Here is a 22,431-nt window from a genome sequence, read left to right on the forward strand (position 1 = left end):
CACTGAGGAGACACCCCCATGGCAAGCCAGAATGTCCACACAGATGTCAGCACACAAAGACCGAACTACGTAGCATCTTGAACACACACTGGTGCAAAACATGAATGGGCAGGAATCATGTATCAAAACAATTGACACATGCTGCAAAGCACAAACATTAAACCCTGCACAACATCACTGGGACACTGCACGTTGAGTCTCTGTCCAGCCAATTATCACACACAGGTCAGACCTGGCAAGGAGACATAAGGTCTGGCCATGTAGGCCTCGCCCGCACAAATCCCCCATACCCGAGACAATGTTATTGAGACAGATCAAGAAGTGACACCTCTTAATCAGGCTTTACTAAAATGTGCAGCAAGACATCCCAAATGTACTCCACATCACCTTGTGAGGCTGCCAACACATATTTGTGACAAAAAAACATTGACAGATAGTTGTGAATAGACACACAGGCACTGCCCAGTTTGAGTATGCACAAGCCAAATGGCGTCTCCCTGTCCAGTGGACACATGTAGCACACTTTGGATAACTACAAATGAGGCCAGGGAACAATGCCACAGAGGCAAACATATGCTGAACACACTAAGAATGGACACAGTGTTGGATGACACACATGATTACGAGGCAAGGGTGTCTCAGGGGACTGTAGTGGGCACACTGCTCCTTGTTCCTGGAATGATCTGACTGTAACACGAGCAACCGTCCTGGCACTATGCATATCTCCTACTTATGCACATCATGTCTGAGGCCACAACATTGGTCATGCATGCTGCAAGGGTGTACATTTGAAACCTCACACTCCCATGTAGAGACTCATCATCAGTGCCAACAAATATGTACCCCCAACAAAGTGAACAGGACAGGGCACAGGCAAGGTACCAACACATGTCACAGACCACCCTCCCACATGATGCTGAAAGCAATGTGCACTTGGATCAACTGGCAGGCTAGATGACCATGTGCAATTGTGATTACACACAGACCAGGGGACACATGTCAAGCAGGGGAAGGGACAAATAAGAGCACCGGTTGACTTTGGGGAACAGAATATGCACTGCACATATAAACCCTGGCAGTGTATCCAGGCTACAGAGCACTTCCAAAAGCTGGGAACACACAACACAACAAACAGACAGGTACCTACCCCCTCCTTGCTGCAGTCCCTCCTGTAACTGCCTATCCAGGTCAGGGAACACCACCGCCAGAACACGCATCATGTGGGTGGTCAGGCGTCGGCGCCCGCTATGGGGGCGTGGAGGTGAGAGCCCCAGCTGGACCCGGGCGATCCGCCGAGTCCAGCACTGGATGTCCTGCCACCATTTTCTGACTTGGGCTAGGCGCCGACTGCGACCCCCCACCACTCTCACGGCCCTGAGGATCCGCTTCCAAATCTCCCACTTCTCGTAGGCAGTTACCTGTGAGGATGACAAAGTGAGACAACCTCACTACACCTGCTCCATGTCACAGAGACACACATTTGAACATCGAAGATATGTTGAACAGGGCATAGGATGCTGCCAAGGAATCCCATCTTACTCATATTGACATTGGCCTCTGTGGAAGCCCCAATGCACTACATGGCATTGAAACTACACAGGTGGCAGGAGTGGTGCAACACACTCCCTGATCATGGCACACACTGTGCATCACATGCAACACCAGGCTGATGGACAGCACCTCAAAGCAGTTACATGCCCCAGCCCACTGACGCAACCTCAGCAGAGTACACAGACACACACAGGCACAGATCAATCACCTGCCATTGGCCACAGCCGATACATACCTCACTCTGCACATGTGCCACTTGCCTGTGGGGAGTCACAGGTGTCGGGCTAGCCCAGCTAGTCAGACACACAGCACGGCTTACTCTTCATATCAGATGGGTAGAGCTGTTGCCTCCTCCATGCAGCTGTGGTGCAACACTTCACGTAGACACTCACCCACATGACAAGGAACCTTCACACACATCAATGTCCAGGAGGGAGTACACATCACTTGGACATTCTCACCACAGCTCCCCTCAACTCATACACATCTGTGGGTACAGTCACCTGTCACACCGGGGGGACCACTGAATCACCTCAGGACAATAGCCAAAAAAAGCCATCCAGGATTTGCCAGGCTGAATGTGTCATGCACTATGCAGTGAATGTCACAGTAAGCACAATGCAAGTGAGGAGTGCACACAGGAATTACTCCATGCTCTGCATGACAGACATAAGACTTCCCCCCCCCCCTGGGACCCACTCTAAACCTCATGGCATGTCTGTCACACCTGGACACAATTCCAGAAGTGACAGCCACGAAACAGGTGCACAGTCAAAGGTAGTGGGATCAGCACTCACCTGCTCCCCTGGTCTCCCATACAGGCTGGGGTACTGTGGGAGGAGGACATTCAGCAGGGCTTCATTATCCTCCATGGTGAATGGCTGGGCTCTCTCCACAGTCCGCGACATGGTGCCAGAGGAAGCACAGACAGCAGCAGTGTGGTCGACAGGAAAGTTGTGCAGGTAAGTGCCCTCTCATGGGTTCTGGCTGACTTATATCTGTCTTGCTGGGGGCTTTCATTTACAGGAGTACAGAGTGATTGGTCAGACTCATTTGCATCCTGCGTTTCCTCCAATCCCTTTAAACACGAATTTGCATGGTTCAAATTTTGAGCATCATAGCAAGGCAAACACCACTTTGCAACATTGTAATTTTTAGGCCAACTAACTTTTCAAGCCCACATGATGGCCACATTGCAACTGAAATCTCTGTATCCATGACAACCAGCATGCATTTTAGGCCTAATACTTGTCCCCTATGTAATTTTTTAATCAAAAAAACATGTATGGTGTGTTTCACACGTACCCATACACGTACGGCACCACTACAATAGTGATACGAACCGTACACAGGCTCTGAGAGCCTGTGTACGGTCCGTATCACTGTAGTAGTGGTGCTGTAGGAGTACGCGTGTGTGTACGGTCCGTACCACGCGTACTCCTACGGCACCACTACTATAGTGATACGGACCGTACACACGCTCTGAGAGCCTGTGTACGGTCCGTACCACACGTACTCCTACGGCACCACTACTATAGTGATACTGACCGTACATACGCTCTGAGAGCGTGTGTACGGTCCGTACCACACGCACTACTACGGTACCACTACTATAGTGATACAGACCGTACATACGCTCTCAGAGTGTGTGTACGGTCCGTACCATGCGTACTCCTATGGCACCACTACTATAGTGATACGGCCCATACACACGCTCTGAGAGCCTGTTTACGGTCCGTACCACGCGTACTTCTACGGCACCACTACTATAGTGATACGGACCATACATACGCTCTGGGAGCGTGTGTATGGTCCGTACCACGCATACTCCTATGGCACCACTACTATAGTGATACTGACCGTACATACACTCTCAGAGCATGTGTACGGTCCATATCATTGTGGTAGTGGTACGTGTGTACGGTCTGTAACATGCGTACGCCTACGGCACCACTACTATAGTGATACAGATCGTACACACACTCTCAGAGCGTGTGTATGGTGCGTTTCACTCGCTTACACTGGTGATAGGAGGCGCACACAAAAGGAATGGAGGTCTCCGACTCGCACAAGGCTGTACATCAAGTCATTGTCATTGCAGACTTTCATGTGCAGGGCCTAGGTGTGTCAGGCAGTGATATTGCACATGTCTCCTCATGTAGTGGCACAATTGATGTGTGATGACCTGTGTACACATGTCATGTGTGATGGGGCACTATGTGGCACACTTCCCCTTCACACTTTGCACATGTGTGCCTGTAGTACGAACGTGTCAAGCACAGCATCACTGGTATGGCACAGTCACCACCACCACCCACAAGTGTCCCCTGATGCCAGGGACATGGACACTAACAACTGACATTTCACAATCACCATGCCCCGATGTGACTATGTCATGTGTGTGTCATGTGTTCCCATGAGCTTGCTGTTACTGTTCCGTCAACTACATCTGCTGTTGCTGCATCCAACATGTGTCTGTGTGGAGATGGGCATGGCACACATCTACGCACAGAACACGTAGGAACCAACTTTGGTGCCACATCTACGCACACCATGCCACATGTGGATTCCCACGTAAGCAGGGTCTGTATGCATCGGACATGATATTTTCCCCTCAGGACATATCTGCATCGTCTCAATGTCTGTGTTTTCTGTTTTCACGTGTACCCCTTCATGGCAATGTGTGTGATCTGTACATATGACTTTCCATGTGACCTGTGCGTCTAGCTTGCCGTCAGCTGTCTGTATGAGATGACATCCTTCAAATGCAGCTATGTGGATGTATGTCACTCCTGTGATGTCTCTGGCTGTTCACTCAGACTGGCCCCAAGCTCATTTCAGGGCATGTCATGTAGACTTGCCAATCAACGGGTGTATCTGGCTTTTCGTAGGAGTATCACCAAGCTAGCATACGTGTCCTGGATGTATTGCACACACCAGACTCTGTATTTAGCAGATGTGTAGTAGCAGTTGAGCATGTGCTCTGTTCATTGACATTGATGTTGATATGCTCTCAATCCTCGTCATTCATCACAAATTTCTGCAGGGCACCGCCTGTCCCCCGAACAATGCCAGACTTGGGTGCCATGAGGGAACATGCCTGCATCCGACGTTGTCGATTCACTCAACAGTTGATTGAGGACTTGACCGCCAACCGCGACACAGGTATCCCACTGCACTGACCCCCAAGATGAAGGTGATGGCAGCCCTACATTTTTTTGCCACAGGTACGTTTCAATTCATCACAGCTGAGGTTGGTGGCATGTCACAGACCATGTTCAGCCGTGTCCTGCATGATGTTTTGGCAGCCATGTTGGAGCACCTTGATGAATTCATCCAATTTCCGCCTCCTGAGGAGTTGACAGGTGTCAAGGGTGATTTCTATGCCCTGGGAGGGATGCCCCATGTCATTGGGTCCATTGATGGGACACATGTGGCTTTGGTACCACCACAGTCACAGGAGGTAGCCTATCGCAACCGTAAACATTACCACTCTATAAATGCCCTTGTGGTGTGTCTTGCTAAAATGCTGATTTCCCATGTCTGTGCACGTTTTCCAGGGTCAGCACAAGATGCCTACATCATGAGGCGTAGCAGGGTGCCACAAATGATGCTGCGGCTGCACAATGAACGAGCATGTATTGTTTGTGGGTATACTCTGTTTGTCCTGTGTGTTGTTGTATCTCTGGCTCTTACGGCATCTTGTGACCCACTTATTTACATGATGTTTCCATGTAGGGGACTCTGGCTATCCCAAAATGCCATGGCTGATGACGCCTCTCCACAACCCAAGGTCAGCTGCAGATCACCGGTACAACAATGCACACGGGCAGACCAGGCGAGTGATTGAGAGGACGTTTGGCCTCCTGAAGAGCCAATTCTGGTGCCTTCAAAAGACAGACGGGTCCCTCCCATATGCACCGGCAAAGGTCTGCAAAATCTTCATCGTATGCTGCATGCTGCACAACATGGCAGTGGAGAAGGCAGTGCCACTCATCCTGGAGCAGGATGAGCAGGAACATCCACCCGTGGAGGATGAAGGGCTTGCTCACGAGGCAAGCGATTAGGAGGAGGAGGAGGAGGAGGAGGAGGATATCCGAGTCAGCTCATACGCAACTTCTTCTCATAATGGTGAGTCACTGGGTATGAGTGTGCACGCTTGGAGGCTTGGGTGGCATGTGTTGCAATGTGTGTGTCCAGCTGACTGTATGCTAAGTGACTTAGATTTGTGTTCTGATGTGTGACTCGATTGATGATGTAATTCCACACATTTTAGCAGGGACAGTTTATTTTAAATTAGCATGGGGACAACATTGTTCCTGTTTAGTAAATGTCCATGTATGCAGAGAAAAAATCTTTTAGCTAACTTCTTGTGTTTCTGTCATTCCCAGGTTCTTGCGCATGTTGTCTGCTCGTGTCATCGTTGTCCTCCTGCTATTCCTCATGAGTATTGCAACGTGTGCTGAATCAGCGTTCCATGCACGGACATGGGGAAATTTCATTTTGGTTAAGGATTGCAGCAAGGCATTTTGGGGGTGGTACATGTTTGAAATGTGTGGGGACTGCCTCTGTGCATGTTGTGTTACCATGCATACATGTTGACTCACCATGGGGCACATGACATGTAGCATGACTCCCATGAATTGACAGTCGCCCTTCGTGACAGTCATCTGTAATGGATTTAGGATTCTGATTAAGGCATCAATGTGTGTAAAACTTCCCTCTGAAACATACGGAATGCTATGGGTGGACATAGTGTGGGACATCCCCATGACGGGCTCAATGGGGAATTGCAGCCTCTCCTTGTGCAGCAGGAGGTGTTTGGCTCATCCCCTTAACTTGTGTGCCAGTTCATTTAGATTTACTACATCCGTGTTGTGAAGGGGGTGTCCAGCGTAGGTCCCACATGTTCAGTCAAATGACCTGTGAGTCTGTTCATATTGATGCATTTCCCTCAGTGTGAGCTTGAGTAATAAAGGTGTTCCTCACCCCCCGAAGTGCCTCATCTCTGTCAATGCAGGACTCTTGCCACTTTGCATGCGTCATCTCTGGCAAAGTTGTCAAAGATTGTGCATATGAGTGTATGTGTAGTTTGGCAACATGCATGCAGTTCTTCATGGATAATGATCTCTATTGTGCATGAAGTCCATGGTTGTGTCTGTATTTGGTGAGGTTGCTCCCACCAACGGGCCGTCAACGCCTGCTGAGGGTGTGTCTCCTGTGCGCAGCTCGGCCTTCTGTTTCCTGATCCTGTGTCAGTCATCTTTGGTGATTGTTCATCCATTTTCTCTGGGTGAGCCATGAGTAACCTGACTCTCCTTCCTTAACATGCACCTGTTGCAGTTGTCCTTTCTGACATCCTTGTCTTTGTGTGCTACTTTTGACCTACTTTCCAGTACATGCCGCCTGCTGCTGCGGCCCCTGCGGCAAGGGCCCACCAAGTTCCTGGATTCTGCAACCCACACACCTCCAAGATGCTCCTCCCTTCATCCCTCCACCCATTCATTAGGCTGTCATCAGCTTGTCTGTGCCACTGTTGCGGCCAGGCGTTGCCAATGGCAGGACCGTCAGCGCATGCAACGTGCACATTGCACGACCCTCATGTCCTTGCATGACCCACATCACACAACAGTCTCATGTTGCAGCCACCCTCCAAGCAATGGCCAAACAAAAATCTACCGCCTGCTCTCAGGCATACCCTAGGCGCACACACGACACCTTTGCATGCTGAGTGTGCATCTCCAACTGCCTACACAGCGCTGCCCCGCCTTCCAGGCCCTGTCACACCAACCAGGTCATGTCCCTCCTACTCCAAACCGGCTCCGTCCAACAGCACGCCATTGGACTGAGGTTCTGGACTTTTAAGAGTCCAGAGGTGTCAGGGAAACAACACCCGAAGACCCCTGAGTTCCCCCTGTCCCGGTGCACAAATAAACAGAGACACGGACTTCTCGATGGCGGCGTCAAAGACCAAGGTTTATTTACTGCAGGGACACAGAAATCATAGGAACCACACAGAGGCAGAATCTAGGAGACTGTTCGAATTGCATTAAGTGGGTCGTTTCTTAAATACAAGAAAAATGTCTTGGGGCAACATTTCACGAATATTTCTCATGCCCAACCCGGTATCCCAAACAGATAATAAATAAATATCAAACAATGATTAGTTGTAGGTTTTCGGTATTCGATCAGGCTCTCTTGTCAGTTCTTCATTCTCTGCTTGATCCTCCCCGTCATAAAAATCGTAACCTCCCCATTGTAAAAGCCCAGAAGGAAAGGAGCAGAGCCAGGTGCAAAGGATTGAAATGTAGGATAAGAGGTGTTTATGGATCATAAACGGGCAGGGCAATCGTCTTCGGTCTTTCAGTCAGGACAACGGGCACGAGAACCAGTATAGCAGGACTGGCCTCAGGCAAGGGAGGCAGCTTGATTCTGCCTAGTCACGCATCGTCAGCCTTTCTCGGGCTCGAGCTTACGTGTCCTTAACAAGGTGATCCCGCCGGGTTCATCGTCCGTTCATTGACTATGTGAGGGCAAGAAACAAGATGGATGCCGTAACTAAAATGGATGCCGTGACTTTTACGAGAGGATGCCCTATTTTTCAGTGAATTCATGCTAGTTGCGCAGCGAAAACACTGTCATGTATACAATGGATCATTTGCGGTTCATTGGTACCAAAATCGTGTCAGTACTACGATACCGAATTCACGGGTTCGGATCGCTACAGAACCTCAGACCGTCCTTTTGCCCTTACATAGGCAATAACTCACTCTATGTCAGAGTCCATTTCTATGTTCATTAGGTCACTGATATGTTGTTGCAGCATTACTCTATCTCGTGGTGCATCTCTGAAAACAGGTGGTCTTCTTACGCACGATGAAACACAAACGCTACATAAGGCAGGGCCACACTGAATAATGAGACAGCACGAAAATAAAAATGCTAACGTAACACCAATGACCATTAGAACCTCCCACCCCCATGCAGATAACAGATTCCAGAACCATCCCATTAGTGACCAGTCACCTTCCTCTACGTGAATGGAGTCGGAGATTTTGTGTAACTTAGAGATGGCCTTGTATACTGTTGGCGCATTATCTGGGATAAAAACGCAGCAACATGATTGGATCATCTTGCATACCCCACCTCGATCTGCAAGTAACACATCAAGAACCATACGGTTCTGTAACGTCATGAGGCGATCCGCTTGAAGCTCAGCTGTCAGGTTACTAAGGGCACCTGTAGTTTCAATAATGGTGGATTCAATTACTCGTGTTAGTTGACGCAGGTTTCTACTGTTGACCATAGGCCCCCAGAACGGGAGGAAACCTTTGAAAAAGTCTCCTGCTTCTTGGCCAGCAGTATCTTCTTTACTGAATACACCTCTCACAACTCTCGTTTTGTGATAGTCCGGTGCAGCAGTGTATGTCGGAGGTAACAGTTGAGCGATATAACATGAGCCTGAGAAGTCAGCGGGCAACCATGTATATGCTCTGTCTTGACAAACAAAATAGGTACCCTTGGCGGCTAAGAATGCAGGGGAAGATTGTGACGGGAACACGTATGTTTCAATACAGTCACTCTTCCCTAGTCGAGCTTTCGGATTCCTCCCATTTCCTTGCAAACAGACCTGACCTTGGTGGGGTACGACCCAGATCGGAGTTGAGCTCTTACGTTTGTTCTCACCCAGAGTAATGCCATATTCAGTAATGTTCCACCCCATGTAAACTCGCAACTCATCCTTGGGAATGTACGGAGTATTAGTGACATCTCTCACCATATCAGTGATTCCTTTTACCAAGGCTCTATTAGCAGAGTTATACCGGGTGGAACGCGGAGGTCGTGGAGGGTAGGTCTCTAGAGCATAGGCGAACATGGTCTGAAATGCCCAGAATGATCCATTATAACTGAAAGGCAGAACCAAATAAGGGATGCCCTTGTCCATGGTATGTGGTATCAGGCCACATACCCAGCAGTTTGTTGTGTTAACCACTAGTTGATGTTGGTGCAAGAGCTGAATGAAAGTGTTATTTATAAACTCAGAGCGTCGAGCTTGTTCGTGGGCAGGAAAAGGATGAAAAGAATGAATAGAACCAATAGTCGGGGAAACAGAAATATGGGGAGATACTGTAGACGTAACAGGTGCAAAGATCAATTGAATACCAAAAATAATTCCGCCTACCAGAGTTATAAAAACAATCAGAAGTGTCAGGGCACATTGCATTAGGAAACATTTACTATACAATATGTCATATAATTTTGTCTTGTGCACATTTATGACTTTAACCCGTCGTAATTCAGGAAGCTCCATCTTCTACAACCGTTCGCAACGGATGGTTTGTACCTGTTAAAAACTTACCTCTGTTTATCCTGGGAGTTCCCAAGACAAACAGAAGAAACCGACCTAATGTCTGATTCCCTGTAAATTAAAACAAGGCACACGTTACGACCCTACGGTAACCCAGACGGCAAGGTAAGAGGATAGCAAAAATAAAAGCAAACTTCCTGACTGTACGGGATGCAATACGATCAAAACAGTTTTACAGTTTTCAAACAGAAATGTAATAATGCAATGTCATCAGTTCATCACATGGGAACGTAGATCATATCTGTACTTTCCAGGTCTTGTTTGGTCTTGAAATAGCTGGTCCACAGGTGCAGAAATGTTCGATTCCACAGGTGACAAGTGTTCACTTTGTACAATACTCGGTTCAGGATTCAAAGGAGCGGTTTCTGCTGAGGTGTCAAAGTTCTGTGTTTTAGTTCGTGGATGGTCCGTTAGGTGCTCTGCATCACTGAAAGGGATGTGCCTAGGAACAGGTTCTGTCTCGGATACACCAATTCCCTGTCTAACCCAGTTGTCATAGGGGAGTGGAAGAGGGACACGCTTCGTGTGGCTGGCGTGCACCCAATTTTTCCTGCCAGCTAGGCGTACTGCAGTTCTGGTTACGAGGAGGACCTGGAACGGGCCCACGAATCTTGGCTTAAGGTTTCGAGTACGTTCAAAGTTCCGTACTACAACCTGGTCGCCGGGTTTCAACGTATGACCTGGACTCTCCGGCAGTTTAGGCAAGGATTCGAATACCTGTTGATGAATAAGGCTCAGTTTAGCAGTCAGATCATGAAGGTAATCAATCAACATTGGGTATTCTATCTGTTTGAATTCCTTTGGCCTAGGGACTCCCCAAACATTAGCAGGGCGGCCGAACACAATCTCATATGGGCTAAGCCCTACTCGAGAGTGTACAGTCGCTCTGGTGGACAGTAAAGCTAGAGGCAGTGAGTCTGGCCAAGAGAGACCAGTGGAAGCTTGAATTTTCGCAAGCTTCAGCTTCAGGGTGCCATTGTACCCTTCCACCAAACCTGCTGACTGTGGATGATTCGCACTGTGGAATTTTTGTACAATTCCTAGACCTGCACACACACTCTTCATAACTTTCCCTACAAACTCACTTCCGTTGTCTGACCAAACAATCCGTGGCATACCATACCTAGGGAAGTATTCTTTGAGGAGGATTTTGGCAGTGGACATGGCAGTGTTATCCTTTAATGGGTATGCCTCAATCCATCTTGAAAAGGCACATACTACCACTAGGACATACTTGAGATTGTTACACCTGTCCATGTGGATATAATCCAATTGAATCACTTCAAAGGGACAAGAAGGGGGAGCAAAATGACCAGTTGGGGTTGGGGTTCCCTTGCCAGGATTATGCATCAGGCATACCATGCAGTTTTTCACCACTCTTTCCGCACACTTAGTAATTCCATCATTCTTCCATACTGGAGCTAACATTTTACAGATCCCTTTCGAACTGATGTGCGCCGCTCCATGCGCCATCGTGACTACTGCAAGTACATACGCATCAGGTAACATCCAGCGTTGCTGCTCAGACAGATCAATCCAACATCCACTTGGATCCATTTTACCCATTTTCTCCTTCCATTCATTCTTCTCATTTTCAGTTGCTTCATTCTGGATTGCTTTCACACTGTCAATCGTATTCTCACACATTCCTGATTCAGCAATCCATCTTGCAGACGTTGCAACATACATTCGGCTCGCCATGTTCTTGGCCGTTTCTTTAGCGACCTCATCAGCAAACGCATTCCCTCGGCCAACATCATCCGTAATCTTTCGATGTGCACTGCACTTCACAATCGCAACTTCATTCGGTAGGGTCAGGGATACCAGTAGATCGTTGACTAATTGTCCATGTTGGATCTTAGTTCCGTGGGACGTGAGAAAACCTCTTTCTCTCCAGAGACGTCCAAAATTGTGGGCAACGCCGAAGGCGTACTGGCTATCAGTAAACACATTCACTCTCTTTCCCTCAGCTAAAACACACACTCTTGTCAATGCAATTAATTCTGCTGCTTGGGCAGAATTCTGACTCACTCTTGCAGTCTCAACAATCATACTCAAAGTCGTAACTGCATACGCGGCCGTCACATCACCATTCTGTAGTTTAAAACAGGACCCATCGACATATAACGTGCCGTCTGGGTCTGATAACGGAGTATCTTTTAAATCAATTCTACCTTTTGTCTCTTCCTCAGTTCTGAAACAACAATCATGGGGCTCTGAATCACTCGACTCCTGAGTAGTCGGCAACAGTGTTGCTGGATTCAATATGTTACATCGCTTGATCTGAACGTGACTTGCCAAAAGCGTCAGCTCATAGCCTGATAATCTAGCACTGGTGAGGTGCTGAGTTTTCGTTCGATTCATGAGTGTATCCACAGCATGTGGAACCATGACTACTAACATGTTGTTCATGACTAGTCCAGCAGACTGTCGAATAGACACTGCGGCTGCTGCCGTGGCTCTTAAACAACTTGGCAATGCTCTGGCTACCGGATCTAATGTGGATGAAAAGTACGCACAAGGCTGCTGTTTGTCGCCAAATTGTTGTGTTAATACACTTAATGCACAACCTTCTCTTTCATGGACATATAGTGTAAACGGCTTACTGTAGTCAGGAGTACCCAACACAGGAGCTGAACACAGCGCATCACGTAAGTCGGAGAAGCTCTGTTGACATTCATCAGACCATGGCAAAGGGCTCGGAACACCTTTTATAGTCAGGGCTACCAATGGTTTCGCCATGAGAGAAAAATTTGGGATCCATTGCCTACAGTATGACGTAATACCCAAAAACGCACGCACGCACTTCTCTTTGTGTGCTTGGTACAGTCATCTGTGAAATTGCTTTGATTCTCTCTGGGGTCAACCTTCTTCCCTCCTTTGACAAAAGATGACCTAAATAGGTCACTTCTTGGCAACAATATTGTAGTTTAGAAGGTGACACCTTGTGATGTAAGTCTGACAAATGACGCAATAAAGAAATTGTAGCTGCTTTGCAAGTTTCCTTGTCATCAGCAGCCAGTAAAAGATCGTCTATGTATTGGATCAGAGCTAGGCCTGGGCGAAACACTACGCTACGCTCGCGTAGTTTGCGAAGTTCGCGCTACTTCGCACTACGCGAACTGCACGTAGCACAGTGCGAACACGCGTAGCGTAGTGTTGCGTAGTGCTGCGGTCATTTTTTGCTTGCTCGCGGTCCTCAACGTCAAGTTGGCGACCGCGAGCAAGCAAAATGACATCCTGGCGAGACTTTTTCCTTGTTCGCGATCGCGAGCATGGAAAATAAACCTCCCGGCGAGATTCCCAACCCGAGAAGGTCAGGTTTCTCATTGCGAGGGGTCGCGTATGCTCGCGACCGCTCGCGATGAGAAACTACCAGTTCGCGTTGAGAAAGCTGCAGCTCGAGTAAAAATCTACTCGAGCAGCAGAAAACTACAGCTCGCACTGTGCAAGATGCCATTTTCACAGTGCCGGTTGCTTGTCCGCACTGTGCAATCATTGAAAACAACATCTTGCACAGTGCGAACATGTTACTTCGCAGTTCGCGAAGTGCTACGCGTAGCTCGCGTAGTGCGAACTTCACTTTGCGTAGCTTCGCGAAGTGCTACTTCGCGAACTACGCCCACCCTTAATCAGAGCAACACCATGAGGAAGTACAAGAGCGTCTAATTGACTTTTTAATGCTTGGCTATAAATTGAAGGGCTTTCACAATAACCTTGTGGAGCGCGTTTGAATCTGAAACTGCGTCCTCCTAAGGAGAAACCAAAAATGTCTCTACTTTCTTCTGCTATGGGAATGCTGAAGAATGCATTTTTCAAGTCGATCACCGTAAACCATGATGCCGATGCAGGAATCAACGTCAATAATTGTTGGACAGGCCACACGAAGGGCTTGCTCCCTCCCCGCACGACAGGGCCCGAGCTCCGGCCCGCCAGGCATAACCCACGAAAAGCACCCGTACCCCGTCTCCCGACGGATCTTCTGCCCTCGGACCTCTACTCATCACGGGGCCCAGCCTCACCGGCTCCCCCGGCCGGTTCAAGCCGCCATCTTGGGCCCTGCACCACGAGGCCGCGTGGCCTCGCCCCGACCCTAACCCCGGGCCTGACCGGCCCCGACATCCCGGCACCACCATCCACCCGGGAGGTGAGCGGACCACTTGGCAGGTCAATGGGAGGACGAAGTGTCAAGAGCTCTTCCCCCGCCAGGTGCCGATCGCCTCCAACTCCCCCAGGCGCTGGCTCCACCCCCTGCTGGGTGTCTGGACACCTTCATCCCGGGCCCTCCGACCTCCAAGTGCGAGGGTCCGGACATCAAAGAGCGCCTGCCCTATAACTGGGGCAACTCCGGAGCAGGAAGGCAGTTGTATCCTGGAGTCGAGAGACACCGAGAGAACTCAGCCTTGACGGACTACTGGCGCTGCCGTAGCCCGCTCTTGTGAACCATCGTCCTGCCTGCTGGCGCTGCCGCGGCCTTCTACAACATCCATCCTCGTCGGGACCTGCTGGCGCTGCCGCGGCCCGTTGTAACGACCATCCTCACCGGGACCTGCTGGCGCTGCCGCGGACCGTACACCGACCATCTTTCCGGGACCTGCTGGCGCTGCCGCGGCCCGTTGTAATGACCATCCTCACCGGGACCTGCTGGCGCTGCCGCGGACCGTCCATCGACCATCTTTTCGGGACCTGCTGGCGCTGCCGCGGCCCGCACCAACTAAGCTCGAGGATTGTGAGCTAATCATCATCTCATCCAAACTACCTGACTGGTAGACCGACTGTCCCGCTACCCCTTACCCTACTTTGAGAGACTTGAATCGAGGGGACCCCTGAGTCCAGACCTCCTTGTACCATTCAACCGTACCTTAAGAAGTGCTTATAAAGAACACTGAACCTTATCCGTGTGTGATATCTGTCTGTGGGGGGGAAGTTACTTGTCTGTACGATCGCTGGAGACGGCTCTCCCCGGAGACCTCTCCTCCCGGTCCGTCTATCCTTTCTAACATTGGTGGCCAGCGGCGCGATCCGAATCAACGCGTAATCGTACAGAGAGTAGCTCACCCCACGACAACAACACGATGTCAGCCAAAGATAGCAACTCCACCGAGAAATTCCAAATGGATAAATTAGAAGAATACAACCACCACGAACTGAGACAATTCTGCATAGAACTTGGCATTGCTACCACCGGCCTGAGTACCAAAGATGATCTAAAGCACGCCCTAGAGTCGTGGACAGAAACTGGGGTCGCCGGACCCTCCGACCAAAGCAGCATCACACCAGAGGGGAACGCCACGGCTCCCGAGGAGCGGGGAACGGGCCTCTCGCAGGAGGAAATCCGAGAAAGAGAAAGAACCAGATTGCACGAGTTGGAAATGGCACGACTCAAGATGGATGGGGAACTCAAGTTAGCTGAACAGAAACTCAACCTCGAGCACATGCGGCTCTGAGATGAACGAGAAGAGAAGCAGAGACAGAGAGAGCTGGAGGAGAAAAAAATAACGCTCGAGCACGAGCGCAAACTGGCCGAAATAGAACTTCGGAAACAGAATAAAGAACTGGGGGTGCCTGAGCGACCACACACCCCGGGGCCAATCGAGAAAAAAGTCCACATCCCCAAGGATGTTGTCCGCGAGTATGTCCGAGAAGACGACATACAACAGTGGTTTAAAGCCTACGAGATCGCCATGACCTCCCACCGGATCGACCGGAGTGATTGGGGAGCCGGACTCTGGGGGAGGTTTATCAACGAGGGGCGCGATGCCCTACTGCAGCTCCCAGATCACCAAATGTCGTCCTACGACCACATGAAGGCTGCCCTCCTCACCCGCTACGGCCTCACACCCGAGATGTACCGCCAGAGGTTCAGAGATTGCACCCGGATCCCAGGTACAACTTGGGTAGAATACGTGAACTATTTCAGCCGTGCCTTCGAGGGTTGGATAAAGGGGAGCCAGGTCACCACCTACGAACAACTCTTTAACCTGATGGTATGGGAGCACCTGTCGAACAACTGCTTCGTCGAGCTCAGGCAGCACCTCCTCGACAGTAAGCTGACTGACCCCCGGCAGCTCGCCGCCGAAGCTGACCGATGGGAAAGCACCCGAGTGGGCCGGAGGGGGCCACACGAACAGAACAGAAACAACCCAGGCCAGCACCGTCCTCGGGGAGGAGGAGGGGGCCAGGGGCGAGGGAGAGACGCCTTGCCCGCAACACCCGTGGCCAGCACCCCGGCTCCGGCCGGTCGGGGCAACCCCCCGTGGCGTCCTGGGGTCCGAGCCAACGTCACGTGCCACCGATGCCAGCGAGTCGGCCACTACGCCAATGACCCGAGCTGTCCGCAGAACCAAACACCCAAGCCCCGCCAGGTAGCTGCCGCCGCCCTGGGGGAAGAGCGATCATTGGAGGAACCAGAAGAGTATGAGCCGGCCCAGCAAGAGTGGGAACCGGCCGCCATGGTCCTGGCGTGCTTAGGGGGAAGAGACATGGTCCCGCGGGCTCCCCTACCCGCTAACACCAGGAAATACGGTCAGTGGGTGACCATTAATGGACAGCGAGCCGAGGCCTTGCGTGACACAGGCGCCAGTGTGACGGCCGTCCGCTGTCACCTGGTGAAGCCCGAGCAGATCCTGCCGAACATTCTCTGCCCCGTCCGCTCGGCAGACAACTCTGAAAGTATGTGTCAAATGGCCTGCGTGCCATTCGAATGGGGAGGGGTCTCCGGCCTGTTGAAGGTGACGGTCCGGGACGATGCCCCCGTGGACTGCCTCCTGGGGAATGACCTCGAGAGTTCCCCGTGGGCCACCGTTGAGAGAAGAGAGCACCTGGGGATGCTGGGCCTCCCGGACTGGGCCTGCGTAACCACCCGGTCCATGGCCGCCCGTGCCGTCCCTCGAGCAGAAGAACCAGAATGGCCAGCACCTCCGCCCCCAGTCGCCCCAGTAGAAGACAACGATGAGGCCAGCCTCCCAGACCCGACGGCCGAAGGGGGCGCGCAACCCCAGGACCTTCCTGACCTGGCTCAGTGGCGTCAAGAGGGGGGGCCCACCCAAGCACAGTTCCGCCAGGAACAAAAGACCTGTCCCTCCCTCGAGGGACTCCGCCAACAAGCCAGCGCCCAGAACGCAGGGGACTCCACCGGAACTCACTGGGTCTACTGGGATAACGACCTGCTATACAGCGAGCAAAGAATCGCCGAGCTGGGGGCCGGTCGAGTACTGGTGGTACCTCTCCGCTTCAGAGACTTTCTGCTCAACCTGGCCCACGATGTCCCCCTGGCTGGACACCTGGGCCAAGATAAAACGTACAGCCGCCTAGTGACCCACTTTTTCTGGCCGAAGATGAGGAACGACGTCCTGAACCACTGCCGATCTTGCCCCACATGCCAAGCCAGCGGGAAGAGTGGTCGGAAGCTGAAAGCCCCTCTGCAACCCTTCCCTGTGGTCACCACCCCGTTCGAGAGGGTGGGGATAGACATCGTGGGGCCTCTGGACCCCCGCACGGCACAAGGACACAGGTTCATCTTAGTACTGGTGGACCATGCCACCCGCTACCCCGAGGCGGTGCCCCTACGGACCGTGACAGCTCCGGTGGTTGGCCGGGCCCTAATGGGGATCTTCTCCCGGGTAGGCTTCCCCCGAGAAGTCGTCAGCGACCGAGGCACGAACTTTATATCCAAATACATGAAGTCCCTCTGGCAACAATGCGGGGTCACCTACAGATTCACGACCCCCTATCACCCCCAAGGGAACGGACTAGTGGAGCGTTTTAACCGCACCCTCAAGGGGATGATTGGGGGATTGGAAGAGCCCCTCCGTCGCCAGTGGGATGTACTACTCCCGTGCCTCCTCTTCGCCTACCGCGAAGTTCCCCAGAAGTCCCTCGGTTTTAGCCCTTTCGAACTCCTGTACGGGCACCCTGTGCGAGGGCCCCTCAGCCTAGTAAAAGAAGGTTGGGAGATGGCCCCCCTAAAGACCCCTCCAGACGTCTTCAAATACCTCCTGGCCCTACGCAATCAGACCCGGCGCTTCAGAGAGATGGCCAAGGCGAACCTCGAGGCCAGCCAGGAGGACATGAAGAAGTGGTATGATCACAATGCCTCCTCCGTTGAGTTCGAGCCTGGGCAACAAGTATGGGTGATGTCCCCCACCGAACCATGTGCCTTGCAAGATAAGTGGACGGGGCCCTTCAAAGTGGTCGAGCGCAAAAGCCCCGTCACTTACCTCATCGACCTGGGGACCTCCCGGAACCCCCTTCGGGTCCTCCACACCAACCGACTCAAACCACACTTTGTGCGCTCAGAACTCAGCCTCCTGATGGCTACGGACAGTGGGGCAGAGGAAGACTCCGAACCCCTCCCGGATCTTCTGAAGACTCAGGAGAAGGACGGCTCCGTGGACGGGGTCCGGCTCTCTGACGCCCTCACTTCGGAGCAACGCCAGGGCTGCCGGAACCTCCTGCTGCAGTTCGCTACCCTGTTCTCCCTCACCCCCGGGGTCACCCCTTGGTGTTTGCACGATGTGGACACCGGGGACAGTCCCCCTGTCCGACACCGGGCCTACCGCGTACCAGATCGGGTACGGGCCTGCATACAGGAGGAGGTGGCCAAGATGCTCACAATCGGGGTCATCGAGCCCTCGGACAGTCCCTGGGCCAGTCCGGTTGTATTGGTCCCCAAAGCCGCTGCCCCCGGCACTGCACCTGAACTGAGATTCTGCGTCGACTACCGGGGCTTGAACGCTGTCACCCGGACCGACGCTCATCCGATCCCCCGAGCAGACGAGCTGATAGACCGGCTGGGGGCCGCCCGCTACCTCAGTATCTTCGACCTAACAGCGGGCTACTGGCAGATCGGCCTCACACCCAGGGCTCAGGAACGGTCAGCCTTCTCTACCCCCGATGGCCACTACCAATTCAAGGTCATGCCCTTCGGCATGAAGAATGCCCCCGCCACGTTTCAACGCCTCGTGAACCAGGTCTTGGCGGGGCTCGAAGAATTCAGCGCTGCCTACCTGGACGATATCGCTGTATACAGCCACCACTGGCCCGACCACCTCCGTCACCTCCAAGAGGTCCTACAGGCCCTCCAGCGGGCCGGCCTCACAATTAAGGCCGGCAAGTGCCAAATTGGCCAAGGGTCTGTGACCTACCTTGGGCACCAAGTGGGAAGCGGGCTGGTGGCCCCGCTACAACTTAAGATTGCTGCCATCCAGTCCTGGCAGCCCCCCGTCACCCAGACCGAGGTCCGAGCCTTCTTGGGGCTCACCGGCTACTACCGGCGGTTCGTGAAGGACTACGGCAGCATCGTGGGGCCCCTCACGGGTCTCACGTCCAAGAACCAGCCGAAGCGGATTAACTGGACCCCCGATTGTCAAGCGGCCTTCGAGAAGCTGAAGGCCGCTCTATGCACCGCCCCTGTGCTCCAGTCGGGAATTCATGGTACAGACCGACGCCTCCGACCACGGCATCGGAGCCGTCCTTTCTCAGTTAAACCCCGAAGGTCATGACCAGCCGGTGGCCTTCATCAGTCGACGTCTCCTGGCCCGAGAACAGCGCTGGAGCACCATCGAGAGGGAGGCCTTCGCAGTGGTGTGGGCCCTCAAAAAGCTCCGGCCCTATCTCTTCGGTACCCACTTCCGGGTACAAACCGACCATCGACCCCTGCAGTGGCTGATGCAGATGCGGGGGGAGAACCCAAAACTCTTGCGCTGGTCCATTTCCCTGCAGGGAGTGGACTTCACTGTGGAGCACCGACCAGGCCAAGACCACGCCAACGCGGATGGCCTGTCCCGCTTTTTCCGCCTCGACGAAGAGAGTCCCCAAGGAGATGGGTGACTCTCCCCGCCTTCAGCTGGGGGGGACGCATGTTGGACAGGCCACACGAAGGGCTTGCTCTCTCCCCGCACGACAGGGCCCGAGCTCCGGCCCGCCAGGCATAACCCACGAAAAGCACCCGTACCCCGTCTCCCGACGGATCTTCTGCCCTCGGACCTCTACTCATCACGGGGCCCAGCCTCACCGGCCGGTTCAAGCCGCCATCTTGGGCCCTGCACCACGAGGCCGCGTGGCCTCGCCCCGACCCTAACCCCGGGCCTGACCGGCCCCGACATCCCGGCACCACCATCCACCCGGGAGGTGAGCGGACCACTTGGCAGGTCAATGGGAGGACGAAGTGTCAAGAGCTCTTCCCCCGCCAGGTGCCGATCGCCTCCAACTCCCCCAGGCGCTGGCTCCACCCCCTGCTGGGTGTCTGGACACCTTCATCCCGGGCCCTCCGACCTCCAAGTGCGAGGGTCCGGACATCAAAGAGCGCCTGCCCTATAACTGGGGCAACTCCGGAGCAGGAAGGCAGTTGTATCCTGGAGTCGAGAGACACCGAGAGAACTCAGCCTTGACGGACTACTGGCGCTGCCGTAGCCCGCTCTTGTGAACCATCGTCCTGCCTGCTGGCGCTGCCGCGGCCTTCTACAACATCCATCCTCGTCGGGACCTGCTGGCGCTGCCGCGGCCCGTTGTAACGACCATCCTCACCGGGACCTGCTGGCGCTGCCGCGGACCGTACACCGACCATCTTTCCGGGACCTGCTGGCGCTGCCGCGGCCCGTTGTAACGACCATCCTCACCGGGACCTGCTGGCGCTGCCGCGGACCGTCCATCGACCATCTTTTCGGGACCTGCTGGCGCTGCCGCGGCCCGCACCAACTAAGCTCGAGGATTGTGAGCTAATCATCATCTCATCCAAACTACCTGACTGGTAGACCGACTGTCCCGCTAACCCTTACCCTACTTTGAGAGACTTGAATCGAGGGGACCCCTGAGTCCAGACCTCCTTGTACCATTCAACCGTACCTTAAGAAGTGCTTATAAAGAACACTGAACCTTATCCGTGTGTGATATCTGTCTGTGGGGGGGAAGTTACTTGTCTGTACGATCGCTGGAGACGGCTCTCCCCGGAGACCTCTCCTCCTGACCCCGGCCGACCCTCCCGGTCCGTCTATCCTTTCTAACAATAATGCAGTGATATCTGGTACCACTGGGAACTGTGGAATCACAATTTTATTTACCTCTCTGAGGTCAATCACAAATCTGTAGATTGGAGGTTTGGAAGGGTCAGTACATTTCAGAATCGGCAGAACAGGACTATTGCAGACGTTTCCTCTAGTTTCCTCTATCACATCTTTCTGTATCAAGTCTTTTACAATCAGCAAGTGTGCTTGTTCACCTTCGTTTGAAATCCGATACTGTGGGATTCGTGAAAATTTAACATTCGCTTTTAAACTTACCACGTAAGGGGGAATTTCCAAGAGGCCTACATCGTTGGGACCAGTTGCCCAAAGAGTATCAGGGAGAGAACGCAGCTCCGGTGGGAGCTTGTCCATCGACATGTACATCGGGGAGATGACTCTTTTACCTAATGTGAGCTGTACTCCCGAAGGAGAACAGTACAACGTCGCATGCAGGCGTTTCAACAGGTCTAAACCAAGCAGATTCTCATTACAACCGGTTGTTAAGATGAGGGGTGCTTCTAGCTCGCATGGCCCAACAGTGATAGATAAAGGACTGGACACAGGATTGTGAACAGGGGCGCCTGAGAAACCTACTGAAGTGTTCGTTAAGCCGGACAAAGGTGCGCCAGGGAGTTTCGCGCGCATGATTGAACTTTTTGCCGCACCAGTATCCAACAGAAACGGTTCGACCACGCCTGAGGTAACTACTGTGACATAAGGTCCACTCTGATCAACTGGAACTGATACTACTCCCTCTCTCTGCCTGCGGCTGTCCTATTGTTCGCTTCTTTGAATCTCTTCATTATGATCATAGTAATCTTCAACATGATACTGTGGAGATCTACCTGGCTGCGTAGGTTGTACATTTCGCTGGTCGAAATAATTCGATTGGCGGTCAGCCTGTGGTGTCATCGTACCACGCCCTCTACCTCTAGGAGCTTGCATAAACCCAACATTACCTCTCTGAGCTGGGACACCACTAGTTTGTGTGTGTAGTACTGGACACTCATTCTTATAATGACCCTCCTTTTTACAATAAGCACACTGATTCCATGCTAACTGTTGTCGGGGAAAACTATAATTAAATCTCTGGGCCGTCCCTTGCTGGAATTGTGGTTGTGGCTGAAACTGGGGTCGCTGCTGTGAATTTGACTGATTCGAACGAGGCGGATATGCCTGTTGCAAAAGAACTTTGGTTTTTAAATCTTTCGTTTTCTTTTCTGATTTTTCCTTCTCTTCTTTCTCTCTAATCTCATAATACTGAGCAGTTGCAAGTATCTGTGCTGTCGTCGACACTGCCCATGCACTTTCAGAATCCTTTAACTTGTTACTAAGCTCAGGTAGTAAATTAAACACGAACTTATCAACAAACAATCTCTGACCTCCCTCGGTACTCATATCTTGCCCACTGTGATCTACGAAGGTCTCTTCAAATCTAGTGAAGAAGTCAGAGACGCTTTCGTCCTTCTTTTGCTTGCATGCTGATAGTTTATCCCAATTTACTCGTAA

The sequence above is a fragment of the Triturus cristatus genome, chromosome 2_2 (assembly GCF_964204655.1).
Source record: "Triturus cristatus chromosome 2_2, aTriCri1.1, whole genome shotgun sequence".
NCBI lineage: Eukaryota > Metazoa > Chordata > Amphibia > Caudata > Salamandridae > Triturus > Triturus cristatus.